The 16293-nt window shown below is 44.0% G+C and overlaps 2 non-coding genes across 2 annotated transcripts; both read left to right on the forward strand.

Annotated features, from left to right (window-relative positions):
* The first annotated feature begins 10534 nt into the window (after window positions 1-10534).
* On the forward strand, window positions 10535-10622 carry trnap-cgg (transfer RNA proline (anticodon CGG)). The gene is given in 2 exon segments: window positions 10535-10570; window positions 10587-10622. It is a non-coding gene; the product is annotated as a tRNA-Pro (tRNA).
* A 3743-nt stretch (window positions 10623-14365) lies between these two features.
* On the forward strand, window positions 14366-14438 carry trnav-uac (transfer RNA valine (anticodon UAC)). The gene has a single exon. It is a non-coding gene; the product is annotated as a tRNA-Val (tRNA).
* The last annotated feature ends 1855 nt before the right edge of the window (window positions 14439-16293 follow it).

Raw genomic sequence — 16293 nt, forward strand, 5'->3', positions numbered from 1 at the left:
AATGGCTGACTCTGTTCCTAACTCTTTCGTTCTTTTGATCTCTTGACCTTTCACAGGAGAACAAACTCTCCTCTGAACATGCATGATAAAGCTCCAGAAAATATTTCCGTCCGAGGTGCTTTCGCGTGTGAGTCGAACGTGTTAACAGTTACACTTCGGAAACATCTCCAATTTCAGCACCAGATTACCAAAATTAAACCCAATGAGATCGGGATAAAATTTCCTCACATGCTCAGGGCAAAATATCTGATTGATGGTCCACAAAAGAATGAACAAACTTCAGCACGAGGTCAGACGGAAATGTTAAGCGAGCACGTGGACTGCTGAATTGCACTTTTAAGGAGTTGGTAATGACAAAACAAATGGTTTCCACTTAAAAATCAGAAGTGGGATTCGAACCCTCACCTTCAGAGAAAACTGCAATTTGAACACAGCACCTTAGACCGCTTGCCCATCCAGACTATGCAGTATTTTGTGTGGCCACCTGCAGGTTGATTTTGAACTTTTGTGTCCTGTCACATGAAATAAATAAGGGCAGCAGGCGTATCTCTGCCTGACACCGGGGAAACAGTTCGACAGACATTGCAGCAAGGTTCTGGTTATTGTCAAACAGCAAATGAAATATTAAATCTGGAAGAAAAATATCCAAAAAAACGCTGACCCTAACGTGTTTTGAAAACGCAACCTTCGAATTTGGAATCAGACACACTACCGTTGCACCATGAGACCTACACAGTGAGCTGGAGATGTTCGTCTATATGAAGGTTCTGCAATACAAGGGGCTTTAACATCCCCGCCCATTCCCACAAGGAATCACAAACAGCGCTCACCGGACAGTCACCGAATGGTTTGCTCGAAAACCTTTCTCTTGCTTTCACGGGAAACCATCATTAATTAACCCCTCACGTTCTTTTGCACAATCAAATAAATGCTAACTCAGGGACATTCCATACTTCAATCATTTGGCCTGTGCTTTACATCTTAACTCGAAAGCCATATCCCATTTTACTCACTGTATTTTAGCTTTCTGGTTCAAAGTCTTCAGGGATCTGGGGCAAATTTTATCAAATTTAGCAGCACCGGTTTTTCCTATCATGCACACAAAATAAAATTAGTCGTGAAGATAAAATCGCACCGTGCGTATTTTCAGATTCAATGCTGTCGGATTTCAAATAAAGTGAAAGAATTTTACACTGAAAAGATTTGCAAGTGTTACTTGTATTTGTGTCTTTAATTAAACTTTGTGGCGTCTGACTCCCGTTCATGCCACTGCTGAATAAGAAAGGAGGGTTTGACGTTGACCAGCTCATCCTTTATATTCAGTGCTTTCTTACCCTTTGATGGGCTGCAGTACAGCGGATATCACGTTGGCCTCAAACGCAAAAGGTCCCCGGTGGATCCGTTTTCTCACAGTCAAAGTTATCTATTTATTGAAGTGAAATAAAGAGCAATTAAGGAATAAGGGAGCCCTTTTACCAAGAGAATAAATAGCAAATGCGGGAAATCTCAGCAGGTCAGGCAGCATTTGCCAGGAGACTAAACACGGGATTAAACCAGGGACTTTTCCCGTGTAAAGCAAACGTGATAACCACTACACTACAGAAACCTCTGGTACAATAACCCCAACAGAGGGGAGGTGACCAGTGAGCTTCCTCTGTGCTGATCGGCATTGTGTGTCGGCTCACCTGAAACAACTTCTGTCCCACACTGAAAGTTCTCAATCCTTCTCCTCCGCTGCCCTTTGCAGAAATGTCATGGATCACCCAGCCACCGTGTTCACTTCCACATCCTCACAGTGGGGCCACAGAGGCTCCAACCGTCTACCCGCGATCAGCGAACTCACCCAGTTTACAAAATTAAACCCGAATTCGTGCCCGGCAAAGGGCAGGAGAAGCCAGATAGTCTGTAAGCTCGGTCTATCACAGAAATATTGGTATTCATGGTGGTTACAGCAATTATTAATCGTCTCACAGACCTCAATTATTTTTATGCGATGAATTGATTGATGATTGAAACCAGGTTAGTCCGCCGAGTCTTAACCGCTCAACCACCAGGGAACAGTTACGATACATGTCGATATATTTATATATATTTATATGTGAACCTGAATTTCAACGGCTACCTACCTAGACCTCGTGCTGCCCACGGTAGTGTGTCTAACTTTGAGTGAGATAAATTGTTCCACAGTGACACCCATTTCATCTTTTGTTCCCTTTTAAACACTAGAAACTGACACACGGGAATAAATAGAGAAACCAAAGCACAGGGTTATAGACAACAGGAAGAGAGAACGGGAAAGATATTGTCCCCACCCAGAAGTAATGCAGAAACCACTTTGCTGTGCTCGGGGAGACCAGCCACAGCCTGGATACACTAACGTCCCAACAGCTCATTGACTGTCGGAGTTGGACCGTGCGGTGCTTCAGAAGACAGGTCGGAAAAGCAAAGTCACTGATTCCATCTCATGTGCTCCTCCGATCAAGAATAGCAACACACTAAAAATGTTTCAATAATGGTTACACCTTATCTCTACTTTTATCGAGCAGTTGCCTCGTTAGTCTAGGGGTATGATTCTCGCTTCGGGGTTATTGCTTGAAATTTGCGAGAGGTCCAGGGTTCTAATCCCAGACGAGCCCTCAGTTTACCCAAGAATTTTGAAAATTCCATCAAAGTTTTGCAAAGAAAGACTTGCATCTCTGCAACACCTTTCAGGAACTCATGACGCCCCAAAGCGCTTTGCATCCGTTGAGTTATGTTTGAAGTGTTGTCGTGTGGGGAAAGATGTGCCCATATCACCCCACACGAACCGCAACTCTTTGAGAAGGAGTTTGGTGCAAAAAATCAGGTGCCTCAGGGAATTGGACCTTCTGTGAATGAGTTCTGCTTGTACCTGCGTTCAAGCTTGCAACAGTAACTGTGCTTCCATCTCACGGGAGCAGCGTGTAGCGGTTAGTGAGTCGGTTACCAGGTTGATGTGCGCCGCTTTCAATCTTTTAAATTTCACCAAACAAACAAACGGTGAATCCAACTGTCCCTTTAAGCGGCGGATTGAAGGGATCGGTGCTCCAAACAGAGCTGGACACACGCAGTGCAGGAATAGGGTCCGCAACATTAAATGTCAGAGTTATTAAGCAGACAATAATTAAACATACACTTAATAGTACTTACACCCAAACCTTGCGAATGTTAGCTGAAGAACTCAAACACGTTACAGTTCCAAGCTCGGTGTACACATTGATCAAACATGAATCGGATTCTAAACTATCTGTTCCAAATGCCACATTTTATATATTTTCCTTACCCCTGCTTCGTGAAATTGAAACTTTTAATAGTATTACCTAACACAACTGCCCAACTTCTGATGGAATGTCATTAACCTGAAACGTTAACTCTGTTTCTCTCTCCACAGATGCTGCCTTGCCTGCTCAGTGTTTCCAGTAATTACTCTTTTTATTCTCCAAACTTATCATCAGAGTATAACTTCCCTTGTCATCTAACTACGCTCCTTCCTGATATGTAGCCTTGTCCTACAAACCAGGCTCCTTTCTGATGATTCAGGCATTCATTGGAATTATAACTTCTTAACGAGATCAATTATGTGAAGTATGTAACTATGTCATACTTGCCAACAGAGGGCGTGACTGTTGGAGTCCTAATGGTCACCTGCCCACACCTGCAGGGCCAGTCTCAAAGGTTGGCTGCCATGTTGTTCAGGCACTCTGGAGTTGTAATAAAGAAGACTAAGATCACACTAAGTTTAGCTCACAGTACTCAGCCTCATGGTGTTCTACTTTTCACAACAATTGGCGAAGATTAACAGAATACAAACCTTCACACAACCATGGCTGCTGTTGGAATATTAGAGAGATTCATAGAGAGTGAAATAAATGAGGGCAGCAGGCGGATCTCTGCATGACACCGGGGAAACAGGGAGACAGACCTTGGAGCAAAGGGATATGGATGGAGTCGGCAAAACTTGAGGCATCTGATTCAGGAGAGTTGCGGGGCGTGGAAATTCGGGAGTTTAATGACTTTGAAAGGAACATTTTTTTTGTGCCGTTTTGTTCAGAGAAATATTTGTGAAAGGAATTTTTTGCAGGAAGGGATGCAGCATTTAACCTTTTGCCTTAGCACTTGTTTCTGGGTGTCAGAATCACATTTCGTTTCAATGTTATTCTTCCAGAATTAATATTTCATTTGCTGTTTGACTATAACCAGACCCTTGCTCCAAGGTCTATCTCACTCTTTCCCCGATGTCAGGCAGAGATCCGCCTGCTGCCATGATTTATTTCATGTGACAGGACACAAAAGTTCAAAATCAACCTGCAGGTGGCGACAGAGCACTGGATAGTAATGATGGCCGAGTGGTCTAAGGTGATGTGTTCAGGTCACTATAGATAATGTTCGAATCCTATTGCAGACATTTCTTATATTGAATAATTCGGCAGAACCCATTTGCTTTGTCACCACCAACTCCTGAAAAGTGCGATTCAGAAGTCCACCTGCTCGCTTCACATTTCATTCTGACCTGGTGCTGAAATTTGTTTATTCTTCTATAGAATGACAATTATTTATTTTGCCCTGAGCATGTGAGGAACTTTTCTCCCGATCTCATTGGGTTTAATTTTGTTAATCTGGTGCTGAAAGTGGAGATGTTTCCGCAGTGTAACGGTTAACACCTTCTAGTTTTTTGAGTTCATGCTCAACTTTCTCCTTGAGTGCATATGGTACGGAACGGGGCTTGTCGTAAACCAATTTAGCGTCCTTCTGTACCCTGACACTCGCCTTGAAGACTTGGATCGGACTGTCCGTTTCGCAGAACACCTTTGGATACTTCTTGACAACCTCATCCGTTGATGAAAATCTCGCTTCCACACAGAAAATCTGACTACAATGCAGCTTCAGTGAGCTTAATCAATTTCTTCCTTGTAAGGCAGACTTGACTCTTTTCACTACTATTCGAGGCAAGTTCTGAAATTAATCTTTATATTTCACCGATTGGTACAGTGATATTACCAACCACAGGAATTTACTCTCCCGAGTAGCCTCGCAGCTCTATCTTGGGTTTCTCCAGTTGGAAATCACGCAATTTGTCGCGGTACAGTGACTTCGGTATTACACTTATGGATGCACTCTGTCAATTTCCATCGGTATCTTGAATCCAGCAACATCTATGTGGATTTCGATGATTTCCGAATCACTGTCCGTTAACCTCGTGCTCCCTATGATGTGTGACTCTAACATCTCCTCGTCCTGTTGTTGGTCTTCCATACTATGAAGTCTCTTGGGATTTCGACTCAGAGCTTTGAACGCTGGACTCATAGCTTTAACAACAGGTTTACCCTTCAGGCGGCATGCCTTCGTAAGATGCCCAGTCTTTCTGTCGAAGAAACACTCTGTCTTCACGTTTGGACAACTTTGAGCAATGTGTTGTCCCAGGCACCTACAGCATGACTTCGGCGCTCTGGTCGAATTTCCAGTTTCTGAGGCTTTGGGCTCCCTTGTAATACCTTCAAATGCTCTGATAATGTCTCCACGAGACAATGTGTCGTTCTTTAACTGCAGTGACCTGAGTCCTTTATTGATAACCTTTATTGGTGGCCTGCCTTTTATACTAGGCCAGGCACACCTGTGCAGATAAACGACAAGTCTCCCACTGCAGTGCCCTCTGGTGGCACACCTTATAATAGTACAAGCTGTAACCATGTAGAACACATGACAGGTGTCACTGTGGAACCGTTTCTCTCACTCAAAGTTCGACGCACTACCGTGGGCGCCACGAGGTCTAGGTAGGTAGCCATTGACCTTCAGGTTCATATATAAATATATATAAATATATCGACATGCATCGTAACTATTCCCTGGTGGCCGTGGGGTTAAGACCCGGTGCACTAACCTGGTTTGATATGTATCGTAGTGTTCCCTGGTGGTCGAGTGGTTAAGACCCGGCGCACTAACCTGGTTTCAATCCTCGATCAATTCATCGCATAAAAATAATTGAGATCTGTGAGACGATTAATAATTGCTGTAATCACCATGAATACCAATACTTTCTGTGATAGACCGAGCTTGCAGACTATCTGGCTTCTCCTGCCCTTGCCGGGCACGTGTTTGGGGTTTAATTTTGTAAACTGGGTGAGTTCGCTGATCGCGGGGAGATGGTAGGAGCTTCTGTGGCCCCACTGTGAGGATGTGGAAGTGAACACGGTGGCTGGGTGATCCGTGACATTTCTGTAAAGGGCAGCGGAGGAGAAGGATTGAGAACATTCAGTTTGGGACAGAAGTTGTTTCAGGTGAGCCAACACATTCCCAATCAGCACAGAGGGAGCTCACTGGTCAGCTCCTCGCTGTGGGGGTTGTTGTACAAGAGGTTTCTGTAGTGTAGTGGGTATCACGTTTGCTTTACACGCGAAAAATCCCTGGTTCAATCCGAGGCAGAAACATTATATTTAAACTTTCTGTGGATGAACAATCGGAGGCGAGTTTAGTCTCCCTACAAATGCTGTCTGGCCTGCAGATATTTCCAGCATTTGCTGTTTTTATTTGCTATTAATGCTCCTGGCAAAAGGGCTCCCTTATTCATTATTTGCTCTTTATTTCACCAATAAATAGATAACTTTGACTGAGAGAAAATGGATCCACCGGGGACCTTTTGCGGGTGAGGCCAAAGTGATATCCGCTACACTGCAGCCCATCAAAGGGCGAGAAACCACTGAATATAAAGGATGAGCTGACAAATATCAGGGGCAGTGCAGTCTGGTCAATGTCAAACCCTCCTTTCTTATTCAGCAGTGGCATGAACGGGAGTCAGACGCCACAAAATTTAATTAAAGACACAAATACAAGTAACACTTGCAAATCTTTTCAGTGTAAAATTCTTTCACTTTATTTGAAATGCTACTGCGTTGAATCTGAAAATACACACGGTGGGATTTTATCTTCAGTACTGATTCTATTTTGTGTGCACGGTCGGAATAATTGGTGCTGATAAATTTGATAAAAGTTGCCCCAGATTCGTGGTGTCATCCGCAATGAACTCTTTCAACCAGAAAGCTAAAATACATTGCGTAAAATGGGTTAACATGCATAAGAACATAAGATCATGAGAAACAGGAGCAGCAGTGGGCCATACGGCCCCTCGAGCCTGCTCCACCATTTAATACAATCATGGCTGATCTGATAATGGACTCAGGTCCATTTCCCTGCCCGCTCCCCAAAGCACCGGCCAAATGATTGAAGTATGGAGTGTCCCTGAGTTAGCATTTGTTTGATTGTGTAAAGAAGGTGAGGGGTTAATTAATGATGGTTTCCCGTGAAAGCAAGAGAAAAGTTTTCGAACAAACCATCCGGTGACTTTCAGCTGAGCGCTGCTTTTGATACCTGGTGGGAATGGGCAGGGATTTTAAAGCCTCTTGTATTGCAGAACCTTCATATAGATGAACATCTCCAGTTCATTGTGTAGGCCTCGTGGTGCAACGGTAGTGTGTCTGACTCCAGATCAACAGGTTGTGTGTTGAAATCATGTTGGGGTATTGCTCTTTTGGATATTGTTCTTCCAGAATTAATATTTCCTTTGCTGTTTGGCAATAACGAGACGCTTGCTCCAACGTCTGTCTCACTGTTTCCCCGTTGTCAGGCAGAGATACGCCTGCAGCCCTCATTTATTTCATGTGACAGGACACAAAATTTCAAAATCAACCTGCAGGTGGCCACACACAGCGCTGAATAGTCAGGATGGCCGGGCGGTCGAAGGTGCTGTGTTCAGGTCACTGTATCCTCTACACGTGTGTTCAGCTTGAATTCCAATTCTAACAATAATTATCATTAAACGGAACACATTCTTTTGGCACCACGGCCAACTCCTTCAAAGTGGGATTCAGCTGTTCAGCTGCTCGCTTAACATTTCCGTCTGACCTGGTGCTGGAGTTTGTTAACGAGAGTCAGTGCAGAAGATTCAACCTTTCACCTTATTCCTGAGCACCACCTTCTTACCTCAGGCCAAAAAGTCTCAAGCCGTACATTCCTAATCCTAACCACTCGCTGCTAAATGGCCAGCTCATGTTCCGATGTGTAAAGTCTGGGAAACACGAGATCAATTCCTAAAACACTCACAGCCTTCCTAAATATAGCACCATCATTCTATTCTCGTAAAACCAGCTCCTGAAGTATCGGCCAGCTGTGTAGGTTAAAGCGCTGGTTATGTTCCTCGCATTGCGTCAATTGCAGTGTTTCCGTAGTGTAGTGGTTATCACATTCGCTTAACACGTGAAATGTCCCCGTATCGCAACCGGCCGTGATCATTAATCAATTAAAGATTAGAAAAAATGAAATAATTGACATTAATGGTTCAATATTAACACAGTTTGTTTTTGTTTCTGCTTAATGATTAAAAATAATAAACACCAGAAGTGACATTTGGATCCTTGTCTTCAAGATAGATTTTGAACTGAACATAGCACCTTCGACCGCTCGGCCATCCTGGCTACTCACTGCTGTGTGTGGCCACCTGCAGATTGATTTGAAATGTTGTGTCCTGTGACATGAAATAATTGAGGGCAGCAGGTGTATCTCTGCCTGACACCGGGGAAACAGTGAGACAGACCTTGGAGCAAGGGTCTGGTTATTGTCAAACAGCAAATAAAATGTTAAATCTGGAAGAAAAATATCCAAAAAAACACTGACCCTAACGTGATTTGAATACGCAACCTTCTGATCAAGAGTCAGACACACTACCGTTGCACCATGAGACCTACACAGTGAACTGGAGATTTTTGTCTATATGAAGGTTCTGCAATACAAGGGGCTTGATAATCCCCGCCCATTCCCACCAGGTATCACAAACAGCGCTCACCGGACAGTCACCGTATGGTTTATTCGAAAACTTTTCTCTTGCTTTCACTGGAAACCATCATTAATCAACCCCTCACCAATCAAACAAATGCTAAGTCAGGGACATTCCATACTTCAATCATTTGGCCTGTGCTTTGCATCTCAACTCGAAAACCATATCCCATTTTACTCACTGTATTTTAGCTTTCTGGTTCAAAGTCTTCAGGGATCTGGGGAAACTTTTATCAAATTTAGCAGCACCGGTTTTTCCTATCGTGCACACAAAATAAAATCAGTAGTGAAGATAAAATCCCACCATGCGTATTTTCAGATTCAATGCTGTCGGATTTCAAATAAAGTGAAAGAATTTTACACTGAAAAGATTTGCAAGTGTTACTTGTATTTGTGTCTTTAATTAAACTATGTGGCGTCTGACTCCCGTTCATGCCACTGCTGAATAAGAAAGGAGGGTTTGACGTTGACCAGCTCATCCTTTATATTCAGTGGTTTCTCACTTTTTGATGGGCTGCAGTGCAGCGGATATCACGTTGGCCTCACACGCAAAAGGTCCCCGGTGGATCCGTTTTCTCTCAGTCAAAGTTATCTATTTATTGAAGTGAAATAAAGAGCAATTAAGGAATAAGGGAGCCCTTTTACCAGGAGAAAAATAGCAAATGTGGGAAATCTCAGCAGGTCAGGCAGCATTTTCCAGGAGACTAAACTCGGGATTGAAACAGTGACTTTCCCCGTATAAACCACTACATTACAGAAACCTCTGGTACAATAGCCCCAACAGAGGGGAGGTGACCAGTGAGCTCCGTCTGTGCTGATCGGAATTGTGTGTTGGCTCACCTAAAACAACTTCTGTCCTGCATTGAATGTTCTCAATACTTCTCCTCTGCTGCCCTTTACAGAAATGTCAGGGATCACCCAGCCACGTGTTCACTTCCACATCCTCACAGTGGGGCCACAGAGGCTCCTACCTTTCTCTCCGCGATCAGCGAACTCACCCAGTTTACAAAATTAAACCCGGAATACATGTCCGGAAATGGACAGGAGAAGTCAGATAGTCTGTAAGCTCAGTCTATCACAGAAATATTGGTATTCATGGTGGTTACAGCAATTATTAATCGTCTCACAGAGCTCAATTATTTTTATGCGATGAATGGAAACCAAGTTAGTCCGCCGGGTCTTAACCGCTCGACCACTAGGGAACAGTTACGATACATGTCGATATATTTATATATATTTATATATGACCCTGAATATCAACAGCTACCGACCTAGACCTCGTGCTGCCCACGGTAGTGTGTCTAACTTTGAGTGAGAGAAATTGTTCCAAAGTGAGTCCCATTTCATCTTTAGTTCCCTTTTAAACACTAGAAACTGAGACATGGGAATAAATAGAGAAACCTAAGCACAGGGTTATGGACAAGAGGAAGAGAGACGGGGAAAGATACTGTCCCCACCCAGAACTAATGCAGCAACCCCTCTGTTGCTCTCGGGGTGACCACCCACAGCCTGGATACACTAACGTCCCAACAGCTCATTGACTTTCCGAGTTGGACCGTGCGGTGCTTCAGAAGACAGGTCGAAAAAGCAAAGTCACTGATTCCATCTCATGTGCTCCTCCGATCAAGAATAGCAACACACTAAAAATGTTTCAATAATGGTTGCACCTTATCTCCACGTTTATTGAGCAGTTGGCTCGTTGGTCTAGGGGTATGATTCTCGCTTCGGGGTTATTGCTTGAAATTTGCGAGAGGTCCCGGGTTCAAATCCCGGACGAGCCCTCAGTTTATCCAAGAATTTTGAAATTGCATCGAACTTTTGCAAAGAAGGACTTGCATTTCTACAACACGTTTCAAGAACTCATGACGCCCCAAAGCGCTTTGCATCCGTTGAGTTGTGTTTGAAGTTTGTCGTGTGGGGAAAGATGTGCCCAAATCACCCCACACGAACCGCAACTCGTTGCGAAGGAGTTTGGTGCAAAAAATCAGGTGCCTCAGGGACTTGGACTTTCAATGAATGAGTTCTGCTTGTACCTGCGTTCAAGCTTGTAACAGTAACTGTGCATCCATCTCACGGGACCAGCGTGTAGCGGTTAGTGAGTAGGTGACCTGGTTGATGTGCGCCGCTTTCAATCTTTTAAATTTCACCAAACAAAGAAACGGTGAATCCAACTGTCCCTGTAAGCGACGGATTGAAGGGATCGGTGCTCCAAACAGAGCTGGAACACACGCAGTGCAGGAATAGGGTCCTCAACATTAAATGGCAGAGTTATTAAGCAGACAATAATGAAGCGTACACTTAATAGTACTTACACCCAAACCTTGCGAATGTTAGCCGAAGAACTCAAACACGTCGCAGTTTTCAGCTCGGTGTACAAATTGATCAAACATTAATCGGATTCGAAACTATCTGTTCCAAATGCCACATTTTATATATTTTCCTTACCCCTGCTTCGTGACAATTGAAACTTTTAATAGTATTACCTAACACAACTGCCCAACTTCTGATGGAAGGTCATTAACCGGAAACGTTAATTCTGTTTCTCTCTCCACAGATGCTGCCTGGCCTGCTCAGTGTTTCCATTATTTACTCTTTTTATTCTACAAACTTATCATCAGAGTATCACTTCCCTTGTCATCTAACTACGCTCCTTCCTGATATGTAGCCTTGTCCTACAAACCAGGCTCCTTTCTGATGATTCAGGCATTCATTGGAATTATAACTTCTTAACGATAACAATTATGTAAAGTATGTAACTATGTCATACTTGCCACCAGAGGGCGTGACTGTTGGAGTCCTAATGGTCACCTGCCCACACCTGCAGTGCCAGTATAAAAGGTTGGCTGCCATGTTGTTCAGGAACTCTGGAGTTGTAATAAAGAAGACTAAGATCACACTAAGTTTAGCTCACAGTACTCAGCCTCCTGGTGTTCTACTTTTCACAACAATTGGCGACGATTAACAGAATACAAACCTTCACACAACCATGGCTGCTGTTGCAATATTAGAGAGTGAAATAAATGAGGGCAGCAGGCGGATCTCTTCCTGACACCGGGGAAACAGGGAGACAGACCTTGGAGCAAAGGGATATGGATGGAGTCGGCAAAACTTGAGGCATCTGATTCAGGAGAGTCGCGGGGCGTGGAAATTCGGGAGTTTAATGACTTTGAAAGGAACATTTTTGTTTTGTGACGTTTTGTTCAGAGAAATGTTTGTGAAAGGAATTTTTTGCAGGAAGGGATGCAGCATTTAACCTTTTGCCTTAGCACTTGTTTCTGGGTGTCAGGATCACATTTCGTTTCAATCTTATTCTTCCAGAATTAATATTTCATTTGCTGTTTGACAATAAACAGACCTTTGCTCCAAGGTCTGTCTCACTCTTTCCCCGGTGTCAGGCAGAGTTCTGCCTGCTGCCCTGATTTATTTCATGTGACAGGACACAAAATTTCAAAATCAACCTGCAGGTGGCCACACACAGCACTGAATAGTAATGATGGCCGAGTGGTCTAAGGTGATGTGTTCAGGTCACTATAGATAGTGTTTGAATCCTATTGCAGACATTTCTTATATTGAATCATTCGGCAGAACCCATTTGCTTTGTCACCACCAACTCCTTAAAAGTGCGATTCAGCAGTCCACCTGCTCGCTGAACATTTCATTCTGACACGGTGCTGAAATTTGTTCATTCTTTTGTAGAACGACAATTATTTATTTTGCCCTGAGCATGTGAGGAACTTTGCTCCCGATCTCATTGGGTTTAATTTTGTTAATCTTGTGCTGAAAGTGGAGTTGTTTCCGCAGTGTAACGTTTAACACCTTATAGTTTTTTGAGTTCATGCTCAACTTGCTCCTTGAGTCCATATGGTACGGAACGGGGCTTGTAGTAAACCAATCTAGCGTCCTTCTGTACCCTGACACTCTACTTGAAGCCTTGGATCGGACTGTCCGTTTCGCAGAACACCTTTGGATAGTTCTTGATATCCTCATCCGTTGATGAAAATCTCGCTTCCACACAGAAAATCTGACTACAATCCAGCTTCAGTGAGCTTAATCAATTTCTTCCTTGTAAGGCAGACTTATCTCTTTTCACTACTATTCGAGGCAAGTTCTGAAATTAATCTTTATATTTCACCGATCGGTACAGTGATATGACCGACCAAAGGAATTTACTCTCCCGAGTAGCCTCGCTGCTCTATCTTGGATTTCTCCAGTTGGAAATCACGTAATTTGTCGCGGTACAGTGACTCCGGTATTACACTCACGGATGCACTCGTGTCAATTTCCATTGGTATCTTGAATCCAGCAACATCTATGTGGATTTCGATGCTTTCCGAATCACTGTCCGTTAAACTCGTGCTCCCTATGATGTGTAACTCTAACATCTCCGCATCCTGTTGTTGGTCTTTCATACCATGGAGTCTCTTGGGATTTCTACTCATAGCTTTGAACGCTGGACTCATAGCTGTAAAAATAGGTTTACCCTTCCGTCGGCATGACTTCGCAAGATGCCCAGTCTTTCTGTCGAAGAAACACTCTGCCTTCACGTGTGGAGAACTTTGAGCATTGTGTTGTCCCAGGCACCTACAGCATGACTTCGACGCTTTGGTAGAATTTCCAGTTTCTGAGGTTTTTGGCTCCCTTGTTATACCTTCAAATTCTCTGATAATGACTCCACGAGACAATGTGTCGTTCTTTAACTGTAGTGACCTGAGTCCTTTATTGATAACCACAGAGTGAGGATCACACCGAGTGGCCTGCCTTTTATACTAGGCCAGGCACACATGTGCAGGTAAGCAACACGTCTCCCACTGCAGTGCCCTCTGGTGGCACACCTTGTAATAGTACAAGCAGTAACCATGTCGAACACATGACAGGTGTCACTGTGGAACCGTTTCTCTCACTCAAAGTTAGACGCGCTACCGTAGGCGCCACGAGGTCTAGGTTGGTAGCCATTGACATTCAGGTTCATATATAAATATATGTAAATATATCGACATGCATCGTAACTGTTCCCTGGTGATCGAGGGGTTAAGATCCGGTGCACTAACCTGGTTCGACATGTATCGTAACTGTTCCCTGGTGGTCGAGGGGTTAAGACCCGGCGCACTAACCTGGTTTCAATCCTCGATCAATTAATCGCAGAAAAATAATTGAGGTCTGTGAAACGCTTAATAATTGCTGTAATCACCATGAATACCAATACTCTCCGTGATAGACCGAGATTACAGACTATCTGGCTTCTCCTGCACTTTGCCGGGCACGTGTTTGGGGTTTAATTTTGTAAACTGGGTGAGTTCGCTGATCGCGGGGAGACGGTAGGAGCCTCTGTGGCCCCACTGTAAGGATGTGGAAATGAACACGGTGGCTAGGTGATCCGTGACATTTCTGTAAAGGGCAGCGGAGGAGAAGGATTGAGAACTTTCAGTGTGGGGCATAATTTGTTTCAGGAGAGCCAACACATTCCCGATCTGCACAGAGGGAGCTCCATGGGCAGCTCCACGCTGTGGGGGCGGTTGTACCAGAGGTTTCTGTAGTGTAGTGGTTATCACGTTTGCTTTACACGCGAAAGGTCCCTGGTTCAATCCCAGGCAGAAAAATTATGTTTAAACTTGCTGTGGATGAACAATCAGAGGCGAGTTTCGTCTCCCTGCAAATGCTGCCTGACCTGCTGAGGTTTCCAGCATTTGCTGTTTTTATTTGCTATTTATTCTTCTGGCAAAAGGGCTCCCTTATTCATTAATTGCTCTTTATTTCACCAATAAATAGATAACTTTGAGTCAGAGAAAACGGTTCCACCGGGGACCTTTTGCGTGTGAGGCCAACGTGATATCCGCTACACTGCAGCCCATCAAAGGGCGAGAAACCACTGAATATAAAGGATGAGCTGACAAATATCAGGGGCAGTGCAGTCTGGTCAATGTCAAATCCTCCTTTCTTATTCAGCAGTGGCATGAACGGGAGTCAGGCGCCACAAAGTTTAATTAAAGACACAAATACAAGTAACACTTGCAAATCTTTTCAGTGTAAAATTCTTTCACTTTATTTGAAATGCTACTGCGTTGAATCTGACAATACACACGGTGGGATTTTATCTGCACTACTGATTGTATTTTGTGTGCACGGTAGGAATAATCGGTGCTGATAAATTTGATAAAAGTTGCCCCAGATTCGTGGTGTCATCGGTAATGAACACTTTCAACCAGAACGCTAAAATACAGTGCGTAAAATGGGTTAACATGCATAAGAACATAAGATCATGAGAAATAGGAGCAGGAGTGGGCCATACGGACCCTCGAGCCTGCTCCACCATTTAATACAATCATGACTGATCAGATAATAGACTCAGGTCCACTTCCCTGCCCGCTCCCCAAAACACAGGTCAAATGATTGAAGTATGGACTGTCCCTGAGTTAGCATCTGTTTGATTGTGTAAAGAAGGTGAAGGGTTAATTAATGATGGTTTCCCGTGAAAGCAAGAGAAAAGTTTTCGAACAAACCATCCGGTGACTGTCAGCTGAGCGCTGCTTTTGATACGTGTTGGGAATGGGCGGGGATTTTAAAGCCCCTTGTATTGCAGAACCTTCATATAGACGAACATCTCCAGCTCACTGTGTAGGCCTCGTGGTGCAACGGTAGTGTGTCTGACTCCAGATCCAAAGGTTGTGTGTTCAAGTCACGTTAGGGTATTGCTCTTTTGGATATTGTTCTTCCAGAATTAATATTTCCTTTGCTGTTTGGCAATAACCAGACCCTTGCTCCAAGGTCTGTCTCACTGTTTCCCCGGTGTCAGGCACAGATACGCCTGCTGCCCTCATTTATTTCATGTGACAGGACACAAAAGTTCAAAATCAACCTGCAGGTGGCCACACACAGCGCTGAATAGGCAGGATGGCCGGGCGGTCGAAGGTGCTGTGTTCAGGTCACTGTCTCCTCTACACGTGTGTGCAGCTTGAATTCCAATTCTAACAATTATTATCATTAAACGGAACACATTTGTTTGACACCACGGCCCACTCCCTCAAAGTGGGATTCAGCAGTTCAGCTGCTCGCTTAACATTTCCGTCTGACCTGGTGCTGGATTTTGTTAAAGAGAGTCAGTTCAGAAGATTCAAACTTTCACCTTATTCCTGAGCACCACCTTCTTACCTGAGGCCAGAAAGTCTCAAGCCGTACATTCCTGATCCTAACCACTCGCTGCTAAATGGCCAGCTCCTGTTCCGATGTGCAAAGTCTGGGAAACACGAGATCAATTCCTACCACACTCACTGCCTTCCAAAATACAGCACCGTCATTCTATTCTCGGAAAACCAGCTCCTGAAGTATCGGCCAGCTGTGTAGGTTAAAGATCTGGTTATGTTCCTGGCATTGTGTCAATTGCAGTGTTTCAGTAGTGTAATGGTTATCACATTCGTTTAACACGTGAAAACTCCCCGCATCGCAACCCTGCGTAAA

Source organism: Pristiophorus japonicus, unplaced genomic scaffold (assembly GCF_044704955.1).
Source record: "Pristiophorus japonicus isolate sPriJap1 unplaced genomic scaffold, sPriJap1.hap1 HAP1_SCAFFOLD_52, whole genome shotgun sequence".
Classification (NCBI taxonomy): domain Eukaryota; kingdom Metazoa; phylum Chordata; class Chondrichthyes; family Pristiophoridae; genus Pristiophorus; species Pristiophorus japonicus.